Genomic DNA, 26,450 nt, shown 5'->3' with positions numbered 1-26,450 from the left:
TTTCTCATCTTTAGACCCTTAAAGTCCAACTGCCTGCTGGGCACAACTGCCTCTGTTCAAACACCCCTGAAATTCCATCCTTCATCCCATCAATCCCCTCACGCAAATCTGTTCCCATTTCTATTTCCATTAGCAAAACCTTGCTCAAGTCAGAAACCTTGACTCCTCCTTCCCTCTCATCCTCCACATCCAGTCAGTTAGCAAGTTCTGTTCATTGCACCTCCTAGACATGTTTTGACCCCATTCACTTCTGTATATCCCTATCACCCCTCTCCTTGCTCACACAGCCAGCCTCTCTCTCCAGGAAAACTACCTCCCACTGATCTCCCCTTCTCCTCACTGCAGCTGAAGCAGTCTTTTAAAAAAAAACTCTGCACTTCAAATCTTTTCAACAGTTGCCCAAGGCCCTTAGAATAAAATACCAAATCCTTATTTTGGCACCCGAGGCCTTTTGCTACAGGAACTGGTTTGTTCTTCACCATCACCTCACTTCATTTGCCTCTTTGCTCTAGAAACTCCAGCTGTTTTTGACTTCCTTTAGTTCCTCAAGCATTCAGGGAAGGGTGTATCCCGCTGTTGATCTCCCTCACTTCCCCTTTGTTTAGCCTATGTATACATATCCTTCAGGCCTCAGCTAAAATGTCCCTTCCGCAAGGAGGCCTTCCCTGACCCCAATTAGACCAGGTCCTCTTGTCCTGTGCTCTCACAGTTCAATGTTCGTTCATTTTCATTACACACATCACACTCATAATGATTTGTTCAAATCCATGTTCCCTACTAGAGCGCAAGCTATGTTCCTGCACTAAGTTTAACGCCTGGCACACAGTAAGCTCACCTTAAAATTTTGATAAATGCATTAAAGAATAATGTCATTAAAGAAGAAATGTCTTTAGCACAGGGAGATCAGCTCGGTGCTTTGTGTCCACCTAGAGGGGTGGGATAGGGAGGGTGGGAGGGGGATGCAAGAGGGAGGAGATATGGGGATGTATGTATATGTATAACTGATTCACTTTGTTATACAGCAGAAACTAACACACCATTGTAAAGCAATTATACTCCAATAAAGATGTTTAAAAAAAAAGGAGAAATGTCTTAAAGAATAAATATTCACATATATGTTGCTTAAGAATATGGACTCTAGGATCAGTCTGCTGGGTTCATACTTCAACTTCCCCACTTACTAGCAAGGAGACAAATTATATAAACTTTTTGCATCTTTGTAAGTGGATACAGCAATGCTATCTGCTTCTTATAACTTGGGGCAATTATGAGGACTGAATAAGTTAGTATGTAGAAAGCACTTAGGACATTGTCTGGCAGAGAGTAAGCACTCAACAAATATTAGGTATTATTATTATCTTATTTATCTGTCCCAACAATCCCAGAAGGAATTACAGTCAGTAAGTTAAGGCATATACACAGTAAGAGTCTCCAGAATTTGAGGATGTGCTGAGGAAAACGTCATCATCTTGAGGTGGAACTAACAAAAGTCAACATAAAAAAGCCTTAAGTTTAGCCCTCAGCTGGAGTAATCCTTCCTTCAGTGACGGACTGGGTAGAGGCTACTGCAGATAAAGCTTTGGGAGCCATCCCAATGAATCAAGGGAGCAGGATGCATCTTCAGACCCAGACTCCAAGATTAAATGAAATAATGCATATTAGGAGCACTTAGACAATCATAAAGTATGATATAAATGTTTGTGGCTGTAATTACTGTTATTAGTAGTAGAGTAATTCTATTACCCAATCAGTAGTACATAATCACAAGGACCTGTTAGTAGGGCAGAGGAACTGTAGTGGGAAGGAAGAAATAGGTAATGTTTATCCAGCACAACCCAATCAAGAGGTATGCTCATGTGAGACAGGAGAGGTAAAATTCACGGAACAGGGACCTCCCTGGTGGCGCAGTGGTTAAGAATCTGCCTGCCAATGCAGGGGACATGGCTTCCTAGTCCGGGAAGATGCCACGGAGTAACTAAGCCCATCCACCACAACTACTGAGCCTGCGCTCTAGAGCCCGCGAGCCACAACTACTGAAGCCCGCATGCCACAACTACTGAGCCCACGAGCCACAATTACTGAAGCCCGCGCACCTGGAACCCGTGTTCCACAAGAGAAGCCACCACAATGAGAAGCCCTCACACAGCAACGAAGAGAAGCCCCCGCTCGCCGCAACTAGAGAAAGCCCGCGTGCAACAACGAAGACCCAATGCAGCCAAAACTAACTAAATTAATTAATTAAAAAAAATTCACAGAACAAAGTTTCTCCTGACACTTTGCAAATATCTTGTCCATGTTCATCAAGCAAGTATTTTTCCTTTGATCAGTTTTGCAGGTATCAGGAAAAGAAATAAACTGTATACTAATTATTATAAAGAATAAATGTATTCACTGTTTCCGTCGTTACATATTTACTGAGCCCCTAGTATATGGCAGGCACCATGCAGTGGTAAGTTAATGGCAAGTAGTTCCTGCCTTCCTGTTACAGTCCAGAGGGGAGACAGACAAGTAAGTAACCACACAAACAAAAACATAACTGCATCTTGTGCTAAGTGCAATGTTAGACTAGATAATTAACACAGGCTTGACTGACACTTTAAATGGACCTAGGAGTTAACCAGACAATGGAATGAGAGTCGGCTGTTAGGCAGAAGGTAATAAAGAGCTTGGTGTGTTTGAGGATCTGAAAGGCCAATACAGATTGGAAGGATCAAGGGAGAGAAGGGCCATGTGAAATAAGCCTGGAAAGGTGCCATCATTAGACATGATGACATTTGTCCTTTCAAAAGATCCTCTTGGTTGTTATGTAAAGAATGGATTGGAGGGGGCATTAAAGAGGAAATGGAGAGACTAGGTAGGAGAATTCTGCAATAGTTTAGTCATGGGATAACAGTCGCCTGGACGACAGTGTTGGCAGTAGACAGAAGGGAACAGGATTACGAGGGCTTGGTGATAGATTGGACGTAGGTAAGCAGATAGAAGGAGCAGTTCCAGGATTCTGGCTTGAGTAACTGGGTTGAAGAGTTGCCATCCATTCACTAAAATGAGCAGAGACAAAGAAAGACTAGATTAGATGTGGCTCTGGGTGGGAATGTAGATGTCAAGGAGTGAAGAAGAGTTTTGTTTGAATATGTTAAGTTTGAGAAGGACATGAAATCTCCCAGGGGAAGTGCCAAGCAACCATTTCGATATATAGTAATGAGGCTTAGTAGATAGATCCGGACTTTCCTGGGCACTCTGGTGTATAAAAAGCATCTGAAGCCTTGGGATTAGAGAGGTCACCTAGGGAGAAAATGTAGACAAGAAGCAAAGAGAATCTCATGAGTCAGATTCTTAGAACCTGTCGACTTCGGGTAGGTTAATAAGATCAGGTTTCTGAAGCCAACGAGTTGATGATCATTTCTACATCCATGGTGACTGTGGTAAAGTAGCTAGCCAAAACAAGCAGCAGACCACTCCATCCTCTTCTAAAACACAGCAGATATTATTATCCCCATTTTACAAAGGGGAAAGTGAGACTGTGAGAGTTTAAGTGATTTGGTTAAAATTGCAGTCAGTGAGTGACAGACAGGATTGAGTCTAAATTCAGGTCATGTCATTGCAGTTGAAAACTCTTTCCACCCTTCAAGAATAGATCCCTGCCGACATCACGAGCTTGTGAAGAAACACAGAGGTTCGTGACCCTGGTGGGAAGACCACAGAACAAAGAAAGCTATTAGGCAAGATTAAATTCTAAACCTGTGGGAAGAAGAGATCATGAACTCAGAGAGCTAATAAAGAGTCTATGGGTGTGTGGACTGTGACAGTTAAGGAGGAATTAGGATACGGGAAAGGGAAGGGGAAAAACTCTCAGATTTAAGGATATGATGAACCAAGATGCGGAGCACACCAGGGCGTAGAAAAGAACTGATGGCAAATGGGCTTCGTTTCACACGTCAACTCTAATAGATTTTGGTGGTGGCTCAGTGCAGGGGGATTAGCAAGATCTGTCAAGAGCAGGAGGTTAGGAAGTGGGGGCAGGTCTCCACCGTTACCTTTCCCAGACTCGAGGATCTGTGTGTGACTTGGAAAAAACATATTTGGGTAGCTAAAGTAAGGTCAGATTATTTCTGCCTGCAAAGCCAGGTGGAAAATCTTGAACTTAGTTTAGTAGTTCACAAGAAGCATTTATAGATGATTGAAGAGGGAAGAAATACCAGGAAGTCTTCAGGAAGTGCATATTGTTGATGGTGTGTGACATAAGACTGAAAGGACTGGACTCCTAGAGGAAAACTAGGAAGCTATCAGCTTGATGCAAATCAGTGGCTTTTCAAACTTTCCTTAGCAGGGAATCCTTTCTAAAAATGAGATCTTATGGGAAATCCTAACATACTAAGCAAAAAAAAAAAAAAAAAAAAAAAAGTGCTCTTTTTATTAGGAGAATTTATTTTATGGTTTTAAATATATAACATGCTTATAATAATGTCAAAACGAAGATAAAGGAAGTGGATTAAATAAACACAAAAGTTTTCATTCTGAGATGATGGAAGAGAGTTGCTTCTTGTATTAGCTTTAGCATTCAACCAGACAATTTATATCTGAATTTTATCCTGGTTTTACAATAGCAAGAAAATCCTGATACATAATGATTTACGGAGACACGTACTTGATAAGTACTTGTTAATATGGTAATTTTTGTTTTTGGTTTTTTGTATTTTACAATTGGCCTGCAATCACAGGGCGCTCTTCAATTAACACTAATCCAGAACGTAGTGTAGCAGGATTGTTTGTTTTTTTTCTTAACAAAAATATGAATAGCCAGAAGCCTCCAAAGTGAATAAGTACATAGCCACCTGCAGTGTGAGATTATCAGGATGGGCCATGGTGTAGGCTGATTGCTAAAGCGTAGTAAACCGCTGTGTGAGAAGAGTAAGCGCAGAAAAGACGCTCTGGAGCCTGGCCAGGCATTTAATCAAGCGCTGCACGCCTGCGCCATGGTAGTGGCTAAGGTTGCAGTTTCACCGGAGCAGACGTGCGCAGTCCACAGTGAAAAAAGAGCAGTGAACAGTTCCAGCTCTCCCAATATCAAAGACAGTCATTGCGTTTACGTTGGAATCTGCTGGCGTCACAATTCTTTATTTTACTTGAATTACCCCCAAGAAGAGAAACTAAGGCAGGCAGGGGGAGGAGAGGAGAAGGTGCCAGGTCTGAGATTTTTTTCCAGCTATAGAAGAGTTTTTGTAATTTATTTAGTAATAGGCTTGGATTAACACAGATCATTTACAAACCAAGTGAGCAAAATTTCATTTTGTAATACAACCATATTCCATATTACACGCCTGATGGTTGAAGGAACATTGTAGTTAGCAGAGAAATTTTTTAAAGTGCTAATAATTCCCTTCCTTAGATTAAAGAAGGCTGCTGGATCATTTATATTCCAGAAATTTCAGGATCATAAAGAGCAAAGAGCCTGTGCAGAATAAGCTGTCATTTACATTTAAACATATTTAGGGTCTGTCTTTGAATATTGACAGAGATTTACTTGTTTGTTTCTATGTCTTGGACAGGAAGGGAATCTTTAGGAGTAGAAAAAAACTATTTACTTACTGGGATATCAAATTGATATTCCATTATTTAAAGTTACAAAATTAAAAATCTACTTTTCCTTGAGTTTAAATTAGTCATCTTGTTATGCAAATTATTCTCTCACTTTTCTTTGATTAATATTTGGTTTGCTCATGTCAAGAAACTAAATTAAATTAAACAATCAGTACAGAGTTGGATAATTAAACCCCCTTAAACATTTTAAACTGCATTTATAAATTTAATAGAGTCGATTTTTATTTTAAACGTTTCAAAAGCCTGCAGACCAAATTCATAACCTTATGAGTGCTTCCCGGAGTACTTAACCCTTATTAATCAAATGCATTAAATGCATAAATATGGCAAATTAAATTCTCTTAGGCATTTTACTTACCTGGAGAAAAGGAGAGTGCTAATACTGAAAGAAATGGGGAAATTGGAAAGAGAAAGTGGTATGATAAAGGCATGCTGATACAAGGCCTTAAAGATGTGCCATAAGAAATTGGTACTACGTGGGATTTCCCTGGCCATCCAGTGGTTCGGAGTCTGCTCTTTCACTGCCAAGGTCCAGGGTTCAACCCCTGGTCAGGGAACTAAGATCCTGCCAGCAGCGCAGCACGGCCAAAAAGAAAGGAAGAAAGAAACTGTTACTAAGAGGTTTGGGACTGAGGTTCTCTGAAATTAGAATCACAGGAGTCCTTCAACATACACATGCCCAAACCCCAGCACAGACCTGCTCAATCTCATATACCACGAATATTTCAAAAAGGCTCCCTGAATTCTGATGCTGCCCAAGTATCCCCAAACTTCCCACTCCCACTCCAGTCCCATAATCCCACATTTTACACCCTCAGCCTGCTTGTGAGTCACTGGTGGGAGTTCAGGGAAAAGCTCCTTCAAGAAATGTTGATTTGATACAATCACCTGGATAGTATCCTTTGTAAGCAGCTCCCGTGGAGCGAATGTTTAGAGACTAGAGCACCAGGGCTTGGGAGGACACCCATATCAAGGGGACAGAAAGAAGAGAAGCCTAATAGAGTCATGAAATTTAGTTTTTGTACCTAGCACATATGAGAAACCAAGATCTGGGTCTGTATCCCCTCCACCCCTACATATGTATCTATATTTATTATGAAATGCCTTAGAATAGAAATCTGATGCTAAAAATCTACATGTGAATTCTAACAAGAATGTAGTAAGGGTTTAACCAGCAGCCTAATATATAGAGAGAGCTTCACAGCAGGGTTCAGGTAGAGATTTTTTCAAAGGGGTCTCTGCCTCGAATGACAAAAAAATTCAATGAATCTTTTCTTTCCTTCCTCCCTTCCTTTGCTTCCTCCCTCCCTCCCTTTCTTTCTTTCACAGGAGCTGTTGCATGCCAAGCACTGACTGAGGCACTGTGGAGGTTATGGAAGAAATTCAGGTGATGTGCCTTTCCTCCAGACTGTACAATTTAGCTGAAGAGATGAGACTAACACAAATATAACAATAAGAAAACTATAAGACCACATACAATCAAATGCTAGGTAGAGTGTAACAACAGTTTAAGAGATGAGAGAAAGAAGGTTTCTGGAGATGGTTGGAAAAGGCAGGTTGGGCTCTACAGAGATGCAGAGACATCAGCTGACTCTCACAGACTGAGTAGGATGGATGCACAGCCCATCCCAGGAGCAGAGGCTCTGGGTACCATGAAAGGAAAGGCCCGTTAGAGAAATACTGAAAATTATGAGTAAGCTGACCACATTTTCCATAAAAATATCCGGACGTATGGCTGGACACATGGTCTAACAACAGGAAAGAATATTTTTAATTGGTGCCGTACCAGAAAATCTAGAACATATGGTGACTCTATTTACGGGCCAAGAAAATCCTAATACAAGAGAGGGCTGAAGTAACCGACCCCAGGTAGACAAGACACAGCCACACCATCTGAGAGGCTGCTAGACTATTTCCCCAGTCATCAGAGTTAATGTTCTTCATTAAGATTTCTGTTAATCTTTTCAGAGAAAAGGTCAGTGCCTGAACAAGAAAAGATATTTGGAGAATTTATATTCAGATTTCTTAAATACATCCTTTAATATTTTCTCAAATAATTTTTGTAGTAGGCAGGGTATAAATAATGACTGCAAAAATGTTTCTTCCACCGGGGGTAATAAAATAAAATCCAATTTAAAGTTTCCTTTCCTGTAAGAAAAAAGAGAACATCCATACCCTGTGAAGTTCCAGGCTTGTTATCAGAGACTTCGTTCATATTGAAAAATATATTTTAAACTACCAAGATTGTTATATGTAATTTTGCCTTTTATGTCCCTGATGTCTCACTGTTTTTCTCACTGTTTTAATAGCTTGCTGTCTGAAATAAATATATGCCAGAAGCTTCCTTACCCAGTTTTGCAATTTAATAATCTTAGCAATTATTGGGGAAAAAAACAGTTTTAAAGGCTTTAACTCAAATCTTGGAAGGTTAAAACACCTTCCCTTTCACCCTTCAGCCCATCCCAGAGCTCAGAGATCACTTGCCAACTCATTCTCAGTATTATCAAGGAAATGCACATTTTTCTCCTTTTATGGTCGGTAAATACATTGACCAAGATGACGTGGTAATCATTACTGAAGCACAACAAGAAAGTCACACATTTGAATGCCTGGCTTCCTCTGCTTCTAAAGAAAAATCTTAAATGCATCTTAAAATACATGTATTTCTGATAAAAGCAAGAAGACATGTTTTTAATGAGATTTCCTGGATACTAGACTTGTCTATTTTTCTTTTTAATTTTCCACTGTTATTTCAGGCCTCAAAAAACATAGGTACATTTAAAGACAGAGCTCAACTTTCATTAGCAAGAGTTGCTAAGAAAGAGGAAATACCTAAACACACACAATAGAAAGGGAACATTTTGCAACCATTAAAAGAAAAATTGTGTTCAGCCTTAAGAACAAATGAAATTCTGACACATGCTACAGCATGGATTAACCTTGAAGACACTATGCCAAGTGAAATAAGCCAGACACAAAAGGCCAAATACTATAGGAATCCTCTTAATATAATGAGGGACCTAGTGTAGTCAGCTTCATAGAGATAGGAAGCAGGATGGTGCTTCCCAGGGGCTGAGGTGAGAAGAGGATGAGGAGTTAGTAATTGTCCAATAGGCGCAGAGTTTCAGTTTTGGAAGATGAGAAGAATTCTGGAGATGGATAGTGATGATTGTTGCACAACAATGTGAATGTATTTAATGCCACTGATCTGTACACTTAAAAATGGTTAAAATGGGGCTTCCCTGGTGGCGCAGTGGCTGAGAGTCCGCCTGCCAATGCAGGGGACACGGGTTCGTGCCCCAGTCCTGGAAGATCCCACATGCCGCGGAGTGGCTGGGCCCGTGAGCCATGGCCGCTGAGCCTGCACGTCCGGAGCCTGTGCTCCGCAACGGGAGAGGCCACAGCAGGGAGAGGCCCACGTACCATAAAAAAAAAACGGTTAAAATGGTAAATTTTATGTTATGTACATTTTTCCCAAAATTTTTTAAAATAAAAAAATTAATTATGAATAAATTAAATCTATCTGGATAAAAACTCACAGTCCCAATCCCCAAAACTAGGTCCAAAGCTGACAGGTGAATTATGCGTGGCTTTTGGAGAGTTTAGTCGAGGTAAATGGAAAAGATAAAAATTCTTTATTACACAAAAATGTGTGATAAACAATACTGTAGGGACCACAAAGAGGAAGGGCTCACTTCTACCCAGAGCAAAAAAGGGCAAAAAATAAGCAAAAAAGGGCACTTTGCTTATTTTTTTCCTTTGTATATTGAGAAACGTATCAACTGTTTAATTTCACTGGTATGATGTGTAAATAGATTGGGCAATAGAGAAAAGTAAAACAAGTTATCAGAAGATACTTGACAATACAAAATCCAAGAGGACAGGAAACCCTCTAGGTGGTATATATTAACTATAAGAAGACCAGCTAGAAAGGCTGGGTTACAAAGTAGAGAAGAGCAATTGGGATTAGGAGGAAAACATAATAAAATGACCACAGTAAAGCAGTAAGTGTTATTTAGTGTATACAGTAGGATAAACTACAAAAGAATTCAAGGACATGTGTTTTATTGTTAAGGATTCTACTGTATGGTCTGACAGAGGGACAAAAGGCACAAATAAGAAACAAACACATTTTTCAAGCAATAATTCATAAAATAATATAGTGTAAAAATACATAAGTGTTAATTAGGGATCAAGCAGAGGAATAAAAAAATAAGATCCCAGAGGTCTGGGGTCCAATTTGGAAATAAAGGAGGGATAATGTTGGTGAAGAAGAACAAGGGCATTGCAAACTGAAAACAAAAGAGCCCCAGAGATTGGAACAAAGTCCCAGAAGCCTGCACAAGAACTTTAAGGGGAAGCAGGCATGAAAGTGTCTGTCCTATAAGGTGACTATTCACAGATGACTTAGAGGAATTCAGGGGACTAAGAAGTACTTACAAGTTCATGGAAAGGCACCTAACAATACACTTCCAAATTTGTACAAATTTTAATGTTGCTAGTCATAGAAAGGGGAATCACTGTAATTGTGTGGATCCAGCTAGCCAAAGGCTGACCTTCAAATAGGTCAAAAATTTACCTTATTAAAATGTAACCAGCAGGGCTTCCCTCGTGGCACAGTGGTTAAGAATCTGCCTGCCAATGCAGGGGACACAGGTTCGAGCCCTGGTCCGTGAAGATCCCACATGCCAGAGCAACTAAGATCGTGAGCCACAGCTACTGAGCCTGCACTCTAGAGCCCGCGAGCCACAACTACTGAGCCCGCGAGCCACAACTACTGAGCCCGCATGCCACAACTACTAAGGCCCGTGCGCCTAGAGCCCGTGATTTGCAACAAGAGAAGCCACCGCAATGAGAAGCCCGCACACCGCATCGAAGAGTAGCCCCTGCTCGCCACAACTAGAGAAAGCCCGCGTGTAGCAACAAAGACCCAACGCAGCCAAAAATAAATAAATGAAATTAAAAAAAAAAAAAAGTAACCATCAGAAGGGGCTCAAAGTTGTCATAGAGCACTCACTCTTCAGTCAGAGTTCAATCTTGAGTATCAGACTAGAGCTAAGTCTGGACTCAGTGTAGGGAAGATCCCATCAGATAGAAAGTCTGCTCTGCAAAGTCTAATAATAGCAGCTCCTGCAGATTGCACAGGTCACTGTGCACTGGACACAATTCCAAGGGCTCGTTCATTTCATCTTCACAATCCTCCTGGGGGTGGAAAGTGGTGCTGCTGCCCCTAGAGCCCAGGCCCTTAACCACTAGGCTACACCAACCTTCTACTGCTTTTCAAATGATTATGCGAAATTCTGTCTGTTCTTGGAATGGAACGGCCATGAGTTGTATATATGAATGCAATCTAACAAACATTTTGCAGCCGTGATCTATCCAGCCTCGAGAATCTGCTCTATTTTTAAAGAACTTAAAATGAATTTAATAAATTTACTTTTAGCCTGCCACATGCCATGAAGGATTTGAGACCAAAAGAAATACAGGTTTATAGGAAGTGGACTGTGAATTAGGCAGACTCTATATATGATACGATAAAAAAAAATGTTCTTCTGAATTTTGAAAATGAGTCACAGAGAAGTAAAGAGTTTATTCCCCAGACCTCTGTTTGTTTACAGCTCTAGGGACTTAGAACCAGCCAAGCCCATCTTGGGAATCATGACATACGCTCATCTGGGAACTCAGCAGGTATCAATTCACAACCCAATCTGGTCCCTGAAAGATAATGAATGACTTTGTAATATCAGGATCAAAGAATAAATATTCATTTTCTGACACTCTGAAGAGAAGATAAATTTTAAATGTCAGTTGCATTTCATCCTAACTAGATGAAAATTTGTTTCATTCCTGTCAACCTGTTAAATAAAGAAGCTCCAAAACATACAGACACACTGAAAAAGAAGACTGAAAGCAGCAAGTGTTGTAATAGAGTAAGCACAACGTTTTCCCTAGAAATGACCAGTAGTGCTTGGAGCGTGATGATACTGTCTAGTCTTTGGTCTCAGCTTTTCCAGTTCTTCTTCCTGATGCAACTGCTTATTTTACTGCCATTGCCTATGTTATGGGCTGAGCTGTGTCTCTCCCAAATTCATATGCTGAAGTCCTAAACCCAGTACAGGTGACCCCTCAGAAGACGACTCTATTTGGAGATAGGGTCTTTTTTTTTCTTAGTCAAAAGGCCGAGAGGCAATGGAGATAGTGTCTTGAAAGGGGTAATTAAATTGAAATGAGGTCATGAGAGTGGACCTTAATCCAATATGACACATAAGAAGAGGAAATTTGGACACAGACACACTCAGTTTGAAGATGTGAAGACAGAGGGAGAAGATGGTTATCTACCAGCCTAGGGGAGAGACCTTGGAAGAAGCCAACCCTCCAACATCTTGATCTTGGACTTGTTAGCCTCCAGAATTGTAAGAAAATAAATTTATGTTCTTTTAAGCCACCCAGTCTGTGGTCCTCTGTTATGGCAACCCTGGCAAACTACTGCACTATACCTTCCACCAGATTGTAAGCTCGGCAAGGGCCAGCCTATGTCCAGGTGTCTTCTCTACCCTTGTATCCCCAGCACATGTCATGAGCTTGCTGCACAGCAGGTGCTTAATAAATATTGTTGAATGAATAGCTGACTGCAGCTGGATATCTTGGCCCATTTTACTGGAGTACAGGTATGTAACTATTACCAAAAATGATCAGAAGTAACTTTCTCCCTTTATTAAAAAATAACTTTATATTCTGATTTAAAAAATGTTGCCCATCCATTGTGAAAAATAGGGAGCAGTATAAAAAAAGGAGAAAACAATCACTTAAAACCCTGCCACTTAGAGATAACCACTTTAAGTTTTGACACACACACATATATATTTCAATACAGTAAAATAATATTGTATCACTTACCCTATGTCACATTTTCCCCACAGAGTTAAAACTTCTTCATAAACATTTTAAATGACTATAAAATGTGTAATATCAGGTATATCTTTCATAATTGAAGCCCCCATTGTTAGACATTCAGGTGTTTCTAATTTTTTCTATCATAATTAGCACTGCAGTGAATTTCTTTGCGCAAAAACCCTTTTATCCACTTCTCTGAAGTCTTTAAAGGATGACATCCTAGCACTGCAATAATTGATTCAAAAGGTATGGTCATTTGAATCAATTGTTAAGGCTTTTGATCCATATTCTTCTATTGTTTTTTAGAAAGATAAGCCAATTTATACTCTCACAAGAAATCCATGAGATTTGCCATTACTTTACCCTTAAGTATGATTTTACAAATGTTACTACTATGATAAGATAAAATGGCATCTTGAATGGCATTTAAATTTTCATCCTTTGAAAATTAATGGAGCTTTCCATTTTCCGCTATGCATTAGCTATTTATAATTTTGCCTTTTGAATTTTCTGTGTGCCTTTTGAAAGGGGCTTTTCTGAATGATTTTTAGGAGGTAGTCTTCTAGCCAGGCTCCTACTGCAATATTGCCTGCCTTTCAACAGAGGCCTCTATTCTGAGTTAATGAGACCACACGTCTTAGAGCAGTCCCAGAATCTTATCACGGGCTGCTAAACTGTAATGAAGTCTTCACAGTTCTGAATAGACAAACTTGTCCAATTATTCATCACCTACTAACAAATATTGATACATCAAATACATGTGGATATACTTAATTTAGTTATCTAAGTCTGAAATCAGTTTTCTTTGTGGAATGAAAAGAAAGTTCTCACTTCAAAAAAATAATAATAAAACAACCAAACTTTTGTGAGGAAGGAAGATAGCTCTCTACCTCCAACATAATTTTGGCATAAACGTGCCTACTTCTTAGCTGCATTTATTAAATTCAGGACACAGAGGAAATTAAAAATACATATACTGGGGGGCAGAGTCAAAATGGTGTACTAGGAGGACACGGAATTTGCGTCTCTGCACAACTAGGGCACCTACCAGGCACCTAAGGGGACAGCAAGAACCCCCAGCAACCGGATAGGACGTGGGGCATGGGGGAAGTGAAGGGGGAGAAGTGGAGGCAGGATGGGACCGGCGCCCCTGAGGGGTGGCTGTGGGAGAGGAAGGGATCCCACTCCCGAAGGGGGAAATTGGGGAACCACTGGGAGGGCAGGGGATCAAAAGGGAGCGTGGCCTGGGCTTCCCTGGTGGCGCAGTGGTTGAGAGTCCGCCTGCCAATGCAGGGGACCCGGGTTCGTGCCCTGGTCCGGGAGGATCCCACATGCCGTGGAGCGGCTGGGCCCGTGAGCCATGGCCACTGAGCCTGCACGTCCAGAGCCTGTGCTCCGCAACGGGAGAGGCCACAACAGTGAGAGGCCCGCGTACCGCCAAAAACAAAAAGAAAAAAAAAACCTTCCAACGAAGTCCAGGACCAGATGGCTTCACAGGTGAATTCTATCAAACATTTAGAGAAGAGCTAACACCTATCCTTCTCAAACTCTTCCAAAATATAGCAGAGAGAGGAACACTCCCGCTCATTCTACGAGGCCACCATCATCCTGATACCAAAACCAGACAAAGATATTACAAAGAAAGAAAACTACAGGCCAATACGTCTGATGAACATAGATGCAAAATCCTCAACAAAATACTAGCAAACAGAATCCAACAGCACATTAAAAGGATCATATACGATGATCAAGTGGGCTTTATCCCAGGAATGCAAGGTTTCTTCAGTATATGCAAATCAATCGATGTGATACACCATATTAACAAACTGAAGGACAAAAACCATATGATCATCTCAATAGGTGCAGAAAAAGCTTTTGACAAAATTCAACACCGATTTATGATAAAAACTCTCCAGAAAGTAGGCATACAGGGAAGCTACCTCAAAATAATAGAGGCCATATATGACAAACCAACAGCCAACATGGTCCTCAATGGTGAAAAACTGAAACCATTTCCTCTAAGATCAGAAACAAGACAAGGTTGCCTACTCTCTCCACTTTAATTCAACATAGTTTTGGAAGTTTTAGCCACAGCAATCAGAGAAGAAAAAGAAATAAAAGGAATCCAAATCGGAAAAGAAGAAGTAAAGTTGTCACTGTTTGCAGATGATATAATACTATACATAGAGAATCCTAAAGATGCTACCAGAAAACTACTAGAGCTAATCAATGAATTTGGTAGAGTAACAGGATACAAAGTTAATGCACAGAAATCTCTTGCATTCCTATACACTAATGATGAAAAATCTGAAAGAGAAATTAAGGAAACACTCCCATTTACCACTGCAACAAAAAGAATAAAATACCTAGGAATAAACCTACCTAAGGAGACAAAAGACCTGTATGCAGAAAACTGTAAGACACTGATGAAAGCAATTAAAGATGATACAAACAGATGGAGAGATATATACCATGTTCTTGGATTGGAAGAATCAACATTGTGAAAATGACTATACTACCCAAAGCAATCTACGTATTCAATGCAATCCCTATCAAACCACCAATGGCACTTTTCACAGAACTAGAACAAAAAATTTCACAATTTGTATGGAAACACAAAAGACCCCAAAGAGCCAAAGCAATCTTGAGAAAGAAAATTGGAGCTGGAGGAATCAGGCTCTTGGACTTCAGACCAAACTACAAAGCTACAACGATCAAGACAGTATCGTATTGGCACAAAAACAGAAATATAGATCAATGGAACATGATAGAAAGCCCAGAGATAAACCCACACACATATGGTCAACTTATCTTTGATAAAGGAGGCAAGAGTATACAATGGAGAAAAGACAGCCTCTCCAATAAGTGGTGCTGGGAAAACTGGACAGCTACATGTAAAAGAATGAAATTAGAATACTCCCTAACATCATACACTAAAATAAACTCAAAATGGATTAAAGACCTAAATATAAGGCCAGACACTATAAAACTCTTAGAGGAAAACACAGGAAGAACACTCTATGACATAAATCACAGCAAGATCCTTTCTGACCCACCTCCTAGAGAAATGGAAATAAAAACAAAAATAAACAAATGGGATCTAATGAAACTTAAAAGCTTTTGCCCAGCAAAGGAAACCATAAAAAAGCAGGAAAAGACTACCCTCAGAATGGGAGAAAATATCTGCAAATGAAGCAACTGACAAAGGATTAATCTCCAAAAGATACAAGCAGCTCACGCAGCTCAATATCAATAAAACAAACAACCCAATTCAAAAATGGGCAGAAGACCTAAATAGACATTTCTCCAAAGATATACAGATTGCCAACAAACACATGAAAAGATGCTCAACATCACTAATCATTAGAGAAATGCAAATCGAAGCTACAATGAGGTATCACCTCACACCACTCAGAATGGCCATCATCAAAAAATCTACAAACAATAAATTCTGGAGAAGGTGTGGAGAAAAGGGAACCCTCTTGCACTGTTGGTGGGAATGTAAATTGATACAGCTACTATGGAGAACAATATGGAGGTTCCTTAAAACCTAAAAATAGAACTACCATATGACCCAGCAATCCCACTAGTGGGCATATACCCTGAGAAAACCATAATTCAAAAAGAGTCATGTACCACAATGTTCACTTCAGTACTATTTACAATAGCCAAGAAATGGAAGCAACCTATGTGTCTATCAACTGATGAATGGATAAAGAAGATGTGGCACATATATACAATGGAATATTACTCAGTCATAAAAAGAAATGAAATTGAGTATTTCCCTGGTGGTGCAGTGGTTAAGAACCCACCTGCCAGTGCAGGGGATACGGGTTCAATCCCTGGTCCGGGAAGATCCCACATGCTGTGGAGCAATGAAGCCAGTGCGCTGCAACTACTGAGCCTGCACTCTAGAGCCTGCGAGCCACAACTATGGAGCCTGCGCACCTAGAGCCCGTGGTCCACAAGAGAAGCTACTGCAATGAGAAGCCCACGCACCACAATAAAGAGTAGCCCCCGCTCACCGCAACTAGAGAAAGCCCACACGCAGCAATGAAGACCCAACACAGACAAAAATAAATAAATAAATTTATTTAAAAAAAAAAAGAAACTAAATTGAGTTATTTGTAGTGAGGTGGATGGACCTAGAGTCTGTCATACAGAGTGAAGTAAGTCAGAAACAGAAAAACAAATACCATATGCTAACACGTATATATGGAATCTAACAAAAATGGTTCTGATAAACCTAGAGGCAGGACAGTAATAAAGACGCACACATAGAAAATGGACCTGAGGACACAGGGAGGGGGAAGGGTAAGCTGGGACGAAGTGAGAGAGTAACATTGACATGTATATACTACCAAATGTAAAACAGATAGCCAGGGGGAAGCAGCTGCATAGCACAGGGAGATCAGCTCGGTGCTCTCCGACCACCTAGAGAGGTGGGATAAGGAGGGTGGGAGGGAGATGCAAGAGGGAGGGGATACGGGGATATATGTATATGTATAGCTGATTCACTTTGTTATACAGCAGAAACTAACACAACATTGTAAAGCAATTATAGTCCAATAAAGATGTAAAAAAATACATATATTTTCCAACCGTTTTATTCTAAAATTCACATCCATGTTAAAACAAAATCATAAGCTTGAATAAACTGTAGAGGTCTTCTCATCAAATACCTATACGTTCCAAGAAGGAAAACTTCAACAGAAATGATTTTTAAGGTGGTGGATAGTGATCAAGCTCAGTTTTAGAGAGAGCAACAGACTGGAATGGTTAGAATTTGGAGGGATGTTGGAGATATTAAACAGGCTAGGCGAAGCCCGTTGAGTATAGTGAAATAAAGACCATGCAACTTTATTATGCTTCTCTTCTACATCCTCAGCTGGCTAATCCTTGCACATCCTTGCCCTTTGTCCCATAGTCACAGTGGGAGAGGTGCCCTATGCTTTTCCGAGGATGGCCCCAAACGTTCCCCTCCACATCCTCTCCCCTCATATCTCAGAATGTCATCCGTCTCTTCCCCTCTGTGTCATCCTTCCCTGTCCATCTGTTCCTTAAACTAAAAATATATTCGACTTTCTTTTTCCTTAAAAAAAAAAAACTTCATTCTAGGCTTTCCTAGCTAACATTACCCGATTTGCCCCCTTTTCAAAACTCCTTGAAATGTACACTGTGTTTTTCTTTTGCTCCAACTTCCTTCCCCCCCCCCACACACACACATATATTAAGTTAGCTGCTGCTCAGACCCTACCCACCTCCAATTAGGTTTGCCTGTTCTTGAACTTCATATAAATGGACTCATACAGTGTGTACTCTTTAGTGTCTGGCTCCTTTCATGCCTTTATTATTTTTTGTGTGGTAAGATATACATAACATAAAATGTACCATTCTAACCATTTTGAGTATGCAGTTCAGCGGCATAAATACATTCACATTGTCATGCAGTCATCACCACCATCCATCCACAGAACTTTTTCACCTTTCCAAAATGAACCTCTATACCCACTAAGTAATAACTCCCCAGTCTCCCCTACCCTCCAGCCCCTGATAACTTCTATTCTACTTTCTGTCTCTATGAATTTGCCTATTGTAGGTACCTTATATAAGTGGAATCATACACTATTTGCCTTTTTGTGTCTGACTTATTTCACTTAGCATAATGTTTTCAAGATTCATCCATGTTGTAGCAGAACTTCAATCCCTTTTAAGATGATAATATTCCATTGTATGTATATACCACATTTTGTTTATTGATTTTGTTTATCCAAAAGTGGACATTTAGGATGTTTCCACTTTTTGGCTATTGTGAATAATGCTGTATGAACACTCATATACAAATATCTGTTTGAGTCCCTGCTTTCAATCTTTTTAGTGGAATTTCTGGATCGTATTGTTACCTAGTCCAAGCTCATACTGCTCACTGCACAACAGGCCAATAAATCAAGAGATGGGTTGTTGGGCAAGGAATAGCGACTTTATTTGGAAAGCCAGCAGACAAAGAAGATGGTGGACTCATGTCCCAAAGAAACACCTTCCCTGAGTTAGAATTCAGGCTTCTTTTATACTAAAAGGGAAAGGGGTAAAGTCCTGGTCCCAGCCAGACTCAGGAGGAGATGTATTAATTTCTTCTTTCCTGTAGTCATTCAATAGGTGGGCCTGGTCAGGATGTTTTCTGTCAGCTAAACAAAGGTATTTTAGCTTAATGTTTATTACCTGAGAGACAGGGTTCCCAGAGATGGGCCATTATGTATACTTTAGGCTTATAGGCAACATCCCTTTAGTGATTAACTTACAATAGAATACAAAAGTTCTTCCCTATTACAATATGATAATTCTATGTTAAACTTGTTGAAGACTTGCCAAACTGTTTCCCACATGGCTAAAACGTTTTACATTCCCACCAGCAGTGCATTTTTTCCACATCCTTGTCAGCACTTGTTTTTCTCTTTTCAAAAATAATAGCCATCCTAAAGAGTGTGAAGTGGCATCTCACTGTGATTTGGATGTATGCGTTTATACTTAAAAAGCTCTCTGAAAAGAAAAAAAAAAGCTCTCTGTCCTTGGTTCCTGCCTTCATATTGGTTCTTTGTTAATTTTTCATTCTTCTTGGCAGACTCCTCCTTCTCTCTCTGGGTTTCCCTGGGTTCCTTAATTTGGGTTTCCCTGGGTTCCTCCTCAGCCTCTCCTGCCTTCTTTGCACATAGTACCTGGAGATTTCATCCATGTCCATGATAGAAGTATCACACCCATGCTGGTAACTCACAAATCTGTATTTCTGTAGTCAGGACCCCTCTCTGAGCACAGTATTGTTTTAAAATCATCATCTCCAGAAAATAAAAGAGTGTGAAGTTTAAAACTTGATTAAAAATATGAACACTTTGATGGTCTTTTTTGCTGGTGAGATTAGGGAGTGAGGAAGAAAGAAAAGACTCTCACATTCTAAAAAAATTGCGGTTAAAAACACATAACATAAATGTACTATCATAACCATTTTTAAAAAAGAGACTTTATTTTTTAGAGCAGTATTAGGTTCACAGCAAAACTGAGTCAAAGGTACAGAGATTTCCCATATACCTCCCCCCGCCATGTACATACAGCCTCTCCCATATCAAAATCTCCCACCAGACTGTTGCATCTGTTACAATTGATGAACCTCCACTGACTCATCATCATCACCCAGAGTCCATAGTTTACATCAGGATTCACTCTTGGTGTTGTACATTCCTTGAGTTTAGACAAATGTATAATGACATGTAGCCACCATTATAGTATCATACCAAATAGTTTCACTGCCCTAAAAATCCTCGGTATTCCACCTCTTCATCCCTCTCTTCCTCCTAACCCCTGACAACCACCGATCTTTTCACTGTCTTCAGACTTTTGCTTTTTCCAGAATATCGTAGTGTTGGAATCATACAGTAGGTAGCCTTTTCAGATTGGCTTCTTTCACTTAGTCATATGCTTTTAAGGTTCCTCCATATCTTTTCATGTCTTGATAGCTCATTTCTTTTTAGCACGAATATTACATTGTCTGGATGTACCACAGTTTATTTAGCCATTGACCTACTGAAGGACATCTTGGTTGCTTCCAAGTTTTGGCAATTATGAATAAAGCTGCTCATCTGTGTGCAGGTTTTTGTGTGAACATGAGTTTTCAACTCATTTGGGTAAAATCAAGGAGCATGACTGCTAGATCATATGGTAAAAGAATGTTTAGTTTTGCAAGACACTGTCAAACTGTCTTCCAAACTGTCTTCCAAAGGCTGCATCATTTTGTATCCCACTAGCAATGAATGAGAATTCCTGTTGCTCCTAGTTTTTGGTATTGTTAGTGAAAGAAAGAATGGATAAACTGGACCTTATTAAAATTTAAAAGTTCTGTTCTGCAAAAGGCATTTGCAAGAGAATGAGAAGAAAAGCCACAGACTGAGAACATATTTGTAAAAGATATATCTGATAAAGGACTGTTATCCAAAATATACAAACAACCCTTAAAACTCAACAATAATAAAACAAACAACCCAATCAAAAAATAGGGAAGAAACCTGAATAGACACTTTACCAAAGAAGATGTAGAGATGGAAGATATGCATATGAAAAGATGCTCAACTTAATATGTTATGAAGGAGTTGCAAATTAAAACAATGAGATACCCTTCATGCTTATTAAAATGGCCGTAATCCATCATAATCATTTTTAAGTGTACAGTTCAGTAGTGTTAAGTATATTGACGCTGTTGTGCAACCAGTTTCCAGAACTCATTTGATCTTGCAAAACTGAAACCATATACCCACTGAACAATGACTCTGCATTTCCCCTCCCCCACCCCCACCCCCCACCCCACCCCCGCCTCTGGCAACCACCATCCTACTTTCTGTTTCTCTGCATTTGACTATTTTAGTTACCTCATATAGGAGAATCATAATCCTATTTGTCCTTTTGGTACTGATCTATTTCACTTAGCATAATGTCCTCAAGGTTCGTCCATGTCGTAGCATGTGTAGGATTTCCCACATTTTTTTAATTTTAAAAAAGTATCGATGTTTTCAATTAGGTAATATATGCTGTGCTGGCTGTCTGTTCCACTTGTCCCTAGTCAGCCATTCCCTAACCACTCCCTGCTCTGAGTCCCAGGAGGCGGACTTCTACAGATTGCCTTCCCCTTGCCCTCTGGTTTCTGGTTGCAGCTGGGTTGGCAAATGGGAAGCACCATCAGGAGACTGAAGGGCATGAGGTATTCATTTATCACCCACACAAGCACTACCTTCCTGCCTCACAACTGTTCAGGCAGTGGCTGCTCTTCATTCCTCTTCCTCAGCACCAGCTCACTCTAGGCTCCCTTAACACCGTTCCCCACTCTGACTGCACACCCCTGGCCCCTGCAGGCCTAGGGCTAGGAACAACTTCCTGCTGTTGCTAGTCCCTGCAAGCTTTCCCATCCCATTTTTTGTTCCTTTAACCTCACCCATGCATTGGTAAATCATCTCTTTATTAAAGTCTCTTCATTAAACTCTTTTGAGTATGCCATCTGTTCATAGGATTCCTGCTGTGATCCTGAGTCAGACACATGCGGCTATGTTAAAAAAAAAAAAAATTAATGGTGTAGAAGGCTAAGAAATGAAAAAAGAAATCGCTTTCTACCCCATAGCCCTAATACCCTTCCATTCCATTTCATGTCCAGTTGCCATTTATTTGTTTGGGATTTTTGGGGGGAGGGGTGGGGGTAGGATGACCTTGACTTCACCTCTTGGGTGAACTCTAATGGGTCTCAGACAACCATGTTAAATCCTCCCTTGCTGGTACCTGATTCAGAAAGCCAGACCTAAGCTATCCATGCAGGGTATTTCCGTGTCCGGGGGATCCAGCTGAGAATGGGCTTACGAATCACTGCTATGATTCAGTTCAGACCAAGGAGATGCAAGGGGAAATTTGCTTGGAGGGGTGGGTTTCCTCTCAAGAGAACCATGATTGGAGATGAGGGTCAGAACTGCTAGAACCAGTCTGAGAAGTCAGCAGAGGAGGCTGAGCCAGGAGAATCAGGGAAACGGAGCTGAGACAGCGGATTAAGCCACTAAAGCTAAACTGTAAACCCAACCAGCCTCTACACTTCAAATGATGGGATCTGATCAATTTCATGATTATCTGTTTACTTATAACAAAAGCATCCTAACCGATACACGCATACACTACAAAACACACATTCCCAAATGGGGTCATTTCATAGATATTGTACTGCAAATAGCTTTTTTCCCTAAATCATGTATTCTAAACATCTTTTCAAGTAAGCACATTTAGTCCTGCTTCATTATTTTAAATACTGGATGGTATTTTGTCAAAGGGAAGTGTCGGAGCTTATCCTTTCCTGTACGGAAGAACATTTAGGTTGTTACAGCTTTTCCCTATTAAAAACAAACAATGGCACAATGACACATATTTTGGAGTGTCTGAATTAATATGTACATACGATAAATTCCTAATAGAATTGCTTGGTCTATAAGTCTGAGAATTTTAAATGGTCATAAATACTGCTATATTGTCTTCTAAAAGGTTTCAATAATTTACACTCTTATAGGTATAAGTGAGCATACTTTTTTCTTCACACCCCTGCCAATACTGGGTATTATAAAAAGCTTAAACCTTTGGTAATCAGATGAAAATTACATCTCATTAGTGCATTAATATTTTATTCATGAGTTAGGTCAAAGCATTTTTATGGTTGGTTTTTTTTTTTGTAAACTATATTCTTTGCCTACTTTTCTACTTAATTTTATTTTTCTTACTGATTTGAAGTAGCTCTTTGTATATATTTTTCAAATAGCTGTTTATTATAGGTGTTAAATTTTGTGTTCCTGCTTTTGCTAATCACTGTAGTTTATGGTACATTTTTCATGAAAAAGTTTTATGCAATCTAATGTGTTGATGTCTTCCCTCATCATGTCAGGATATTGTTTTATACTTAAGAGTTCTTCCTTCCCTCCAAGATTATTATTTAAATTCACCAGTGTTTTCCTCCAGTTATTTTATAGGCTCATCTTTACATTTAAGTCTCTGATCCAAGTGAAAAGTTTTTGTTCTATACAAATCTGTACTCTTTGATTTTTTTGTTACAATGAGCCTATATAAGTATTACAGTTTTAAGAATATGGTCACCCGTTAGTACAGTACAGATATATATCTTTCTATGAAAATCTTGACAAAAACAAAACCAATAACAGACGTAATTTTAAAAACATCAACGTGGCAAACGAATGAAACTATGCTCCCCATATTTTGCTTTGAAATTTGAAAGATCACCGTATGTGAGCCTCCCTCTGCTATGCCTAAACTGCTTTTCCATGTGTACACACTGTCCTGCACATGAGGACTGCCGGCTTGTTATTGGTGGCCACCCCTCCTTAAGCTTGATATCAATCCACAGGGAAAAAAATGAAGAAAAGATGTCAAGAGAAAGAGTAATCGAGTAAGATAATAACCTGTTGGAAGGAGAATCAGCATTTACTTCCAGGCAGCAACAACTCCTCTTGAAGCGTCTGGACTGCCCAACAGTATGACTCATTTCTCGACTCCCACCCCATACAAACTCTTCAAAGCTCTCCACCCCTCCAGTCCATAGCCCCAAAGTGTCTCCCCTACACATAAAATCAAGAGCATGGACTCTGGAGCCAAACTGCCCAATTCACACTGGACTCTGCCACTTAACCAGCGGTAAGACTTTAGCACATTGCTTAAACATCTCTGGACCTCAGTTTTCTCACTTGTAAAATGGGAATAATAATAGTAATGCTTACCTCATAGAGCTGTCCTGTGGATGGATCTTCTGAGGTAATACACATCAAGCACTTGGCATAGTACCTGGAATATAATAGTGCTCAATACGTGTTAAGCTATTTTCATTATCAGAGTCTAATTAAGTCTATCTGAGCCTCAAGTCCCTCTTAGAAGTCCAAGGGAATATCAGAAAGTTCGGAATTATGAGATATTCCAATTGTGCTATTGTTTGACAGGTTTGGGGAGGTCATGCAACTTCTGCCTTTCTACTTTGCGACGCTATAGTATGTGGACCATTAGCTTATTACAATTAACTACTCATTGTAAAGTACAGTAAAGACGCAGTCTGAGGGCTACTATTATTAAAGTGGGTCTTATTCACCTGACTTAAGATATGCTGTTTTTTCTCCAACTGACTCAGTGCTCTACTCACTACCATTGTGCAATAGTTAGAGAAAGCTGTTGCATCATTTCAAACCGGCTTATTGATGTTAAGATCCCGCTGTGCAATGGAAAAAACAATCTTAGTCATGGTAAGGCAACAGCACCACAATGGAAAGGAAAGGAAAGGGGTCTTACCTGATAAGCTTAGAATATTCCAACATAACTTGAGTTATTCCTACCTCTAGAATCTCTGATGCACTAAGGTGTCTAGTTGTTGTCTTTTTTATGAATAGACTTCATTCTTCAGAGAAGTTTTAAGTTCACAGCAAAATTAAGCAGGAAGTACAGACTGTTCCCACACACTCCCTCCCCAGCCCACACACAGCCTCCCCACCATCAACACCGCATCCCCATTGCAACACTGGTTACAATCTGCCCTAGGTTTTAAACTGATGTTCGCTCTATTGATCAGATGATATAAGCTTTCAGTAGTTCTGGAATGCTTCAAAAATTTAGACCTACTGATAGCATATTTTGTTATTTTTAAGCAACAGTATGCATTTTTTCTTTGACTTTATAATTTTTGTACTTTTGAGGGACTGAGGCAGGTGGGTAGGGAGGTCTTTCCTTATAGTCCTTCATCTCAAGTCAATCTTCTAGAGAGAGAGTTCTACCAGGATTTTAAAAGAAATTTGGGGGTGGTAATTAACTTCCATAGAGCATTATTTTACGTTGTGCCAGCAATTCTCCAATTTATAACCCAAGAATTCTTCTAAATTCTAACGGGCAAGCAAATTATTCTTAACTAGACACTCAACATTTGCAATAAGTAGTATGTATTAGCCTCTGTATGATAAAGTAGCATGGCTCTATTTTTGTGACTTCTTTCTTTAATGTACTGTATTTATGATTGTTGGAGCTTGTGATATATTTAATTTACATACTATATTAAAATTATATATCAATACTATACATTTAAGCAAATGTATTAAAAAGACACCACAAAGGCCAGTAAATTCTATTTCTACTGCTCCATATTCACTTTTAATCTGCCAGTGCGTATATCTATACATATTGCATTGTTCTAAAATTTTATGCATACTATTTTTGTTCTGTTTTATTAGTGTGTGTCTTCTGTGTGTGTTTACTTATATTTCCAAGTCTACAAAGTTGCCATTTTTACTACCCATATAATTATCATACAAGATGGAAACCATCATATTTACTGACATCTTGTTAGTATTAAGAATTAAGAATATTTTTTTCCGTATGTGTGATTATGTGGTCTCCAGAATTATGCACTCTGAGGTTTTGATTTCATCTGCATTTAATCTTTCTTTGTTTAATCATTTGCAGTGAAGAAAAATGCTCTCTGATTACTGTTTTAAAATCCTGGCAAACATAGATTCCAATACATATATAAAATTGTGAAAAAAAAAGAACGAAGAACACTTTTATATTGTGTCAGAGAGCATGATCACTGTCAAGCAGCTTTCCAAATACGCACGCCAATTTACAGTGCACCTTCAGCCTTGCCAAACCCTGGGTTCAAGTTTTTTTATTCTTTTGGAAGTCTTTAAATTGGATTTTTTTTCCTTTTTTAACATTTGTGACTGCATTTTCCCACTCAATGACTTCCTGTCTGTATTGTTGCAGGCATAAAAGTGTTTGTGGCAGACTGTGTTTTCCTAATCTGTCTTTAACAACCAAACCATCCCACACATTCTTCTTTCACACTTCTCCGATTGAGAGGTGAGCTCTATGCTCTTCCCCTTGATTTTGGGTGGCCTTACGACTCTGGCAGAAGTGACATGATGTGACCTCCAAGGCTAAGTTAAAAAAATGCAAGGGGCTTCCCTGGTGGCGCAGTGGTTGAGAGTCCGCCTGCCGATGCAGGGGACACGGGTTCGTGCCGCGTTCCGGGAAGATCCCACATGCCGCGGAGCGCCTGGGCCCGTGAGCCATGGCCGCTGAGCCTGCGCGTCCGGAGCCTGTGCTCCGCAGCGGGAGAGGCCACAACAGTGAGAGGCCCGCATACCCCCCACCCAAAAAAAAAAAGCAATACGGTATCTGCTTGGGTTCAAAGTAAGTGTATCAAATTATATACTTGCTCTTAGGAGTGAGCCATCTTGCTGTGAGAAAGCTCAAGCCGCTGCGAGGCCCAGGTGGAGCAGTACTGAGGGCCTCAACCCACAGTGCCGGCTGAGCTCAGTACAAAGCCAGCACCAACTTGCCAGCCGTGTGAGTGAGTCATCTTGACTCACTAGTTCTCAAACTAGCCACCCCTGCTAACGCTGTGA

This window comes from Phocoena phocoena, chromosome 18, assembly GCF_963924675.1.
Source record: "Phocoena phocoena chromosome 18, mPhoPho1.1, whole genome shotgun sequence".
Lineage (NCBI taxonomy): Eukaryota > Metazoa > Chordata > Mammalia > Artiodactyla > Phocoenidae > Phocoena > Phocoena phocoena.
This window is presented reverse-complemented; position numbering follows the sequence as displayed.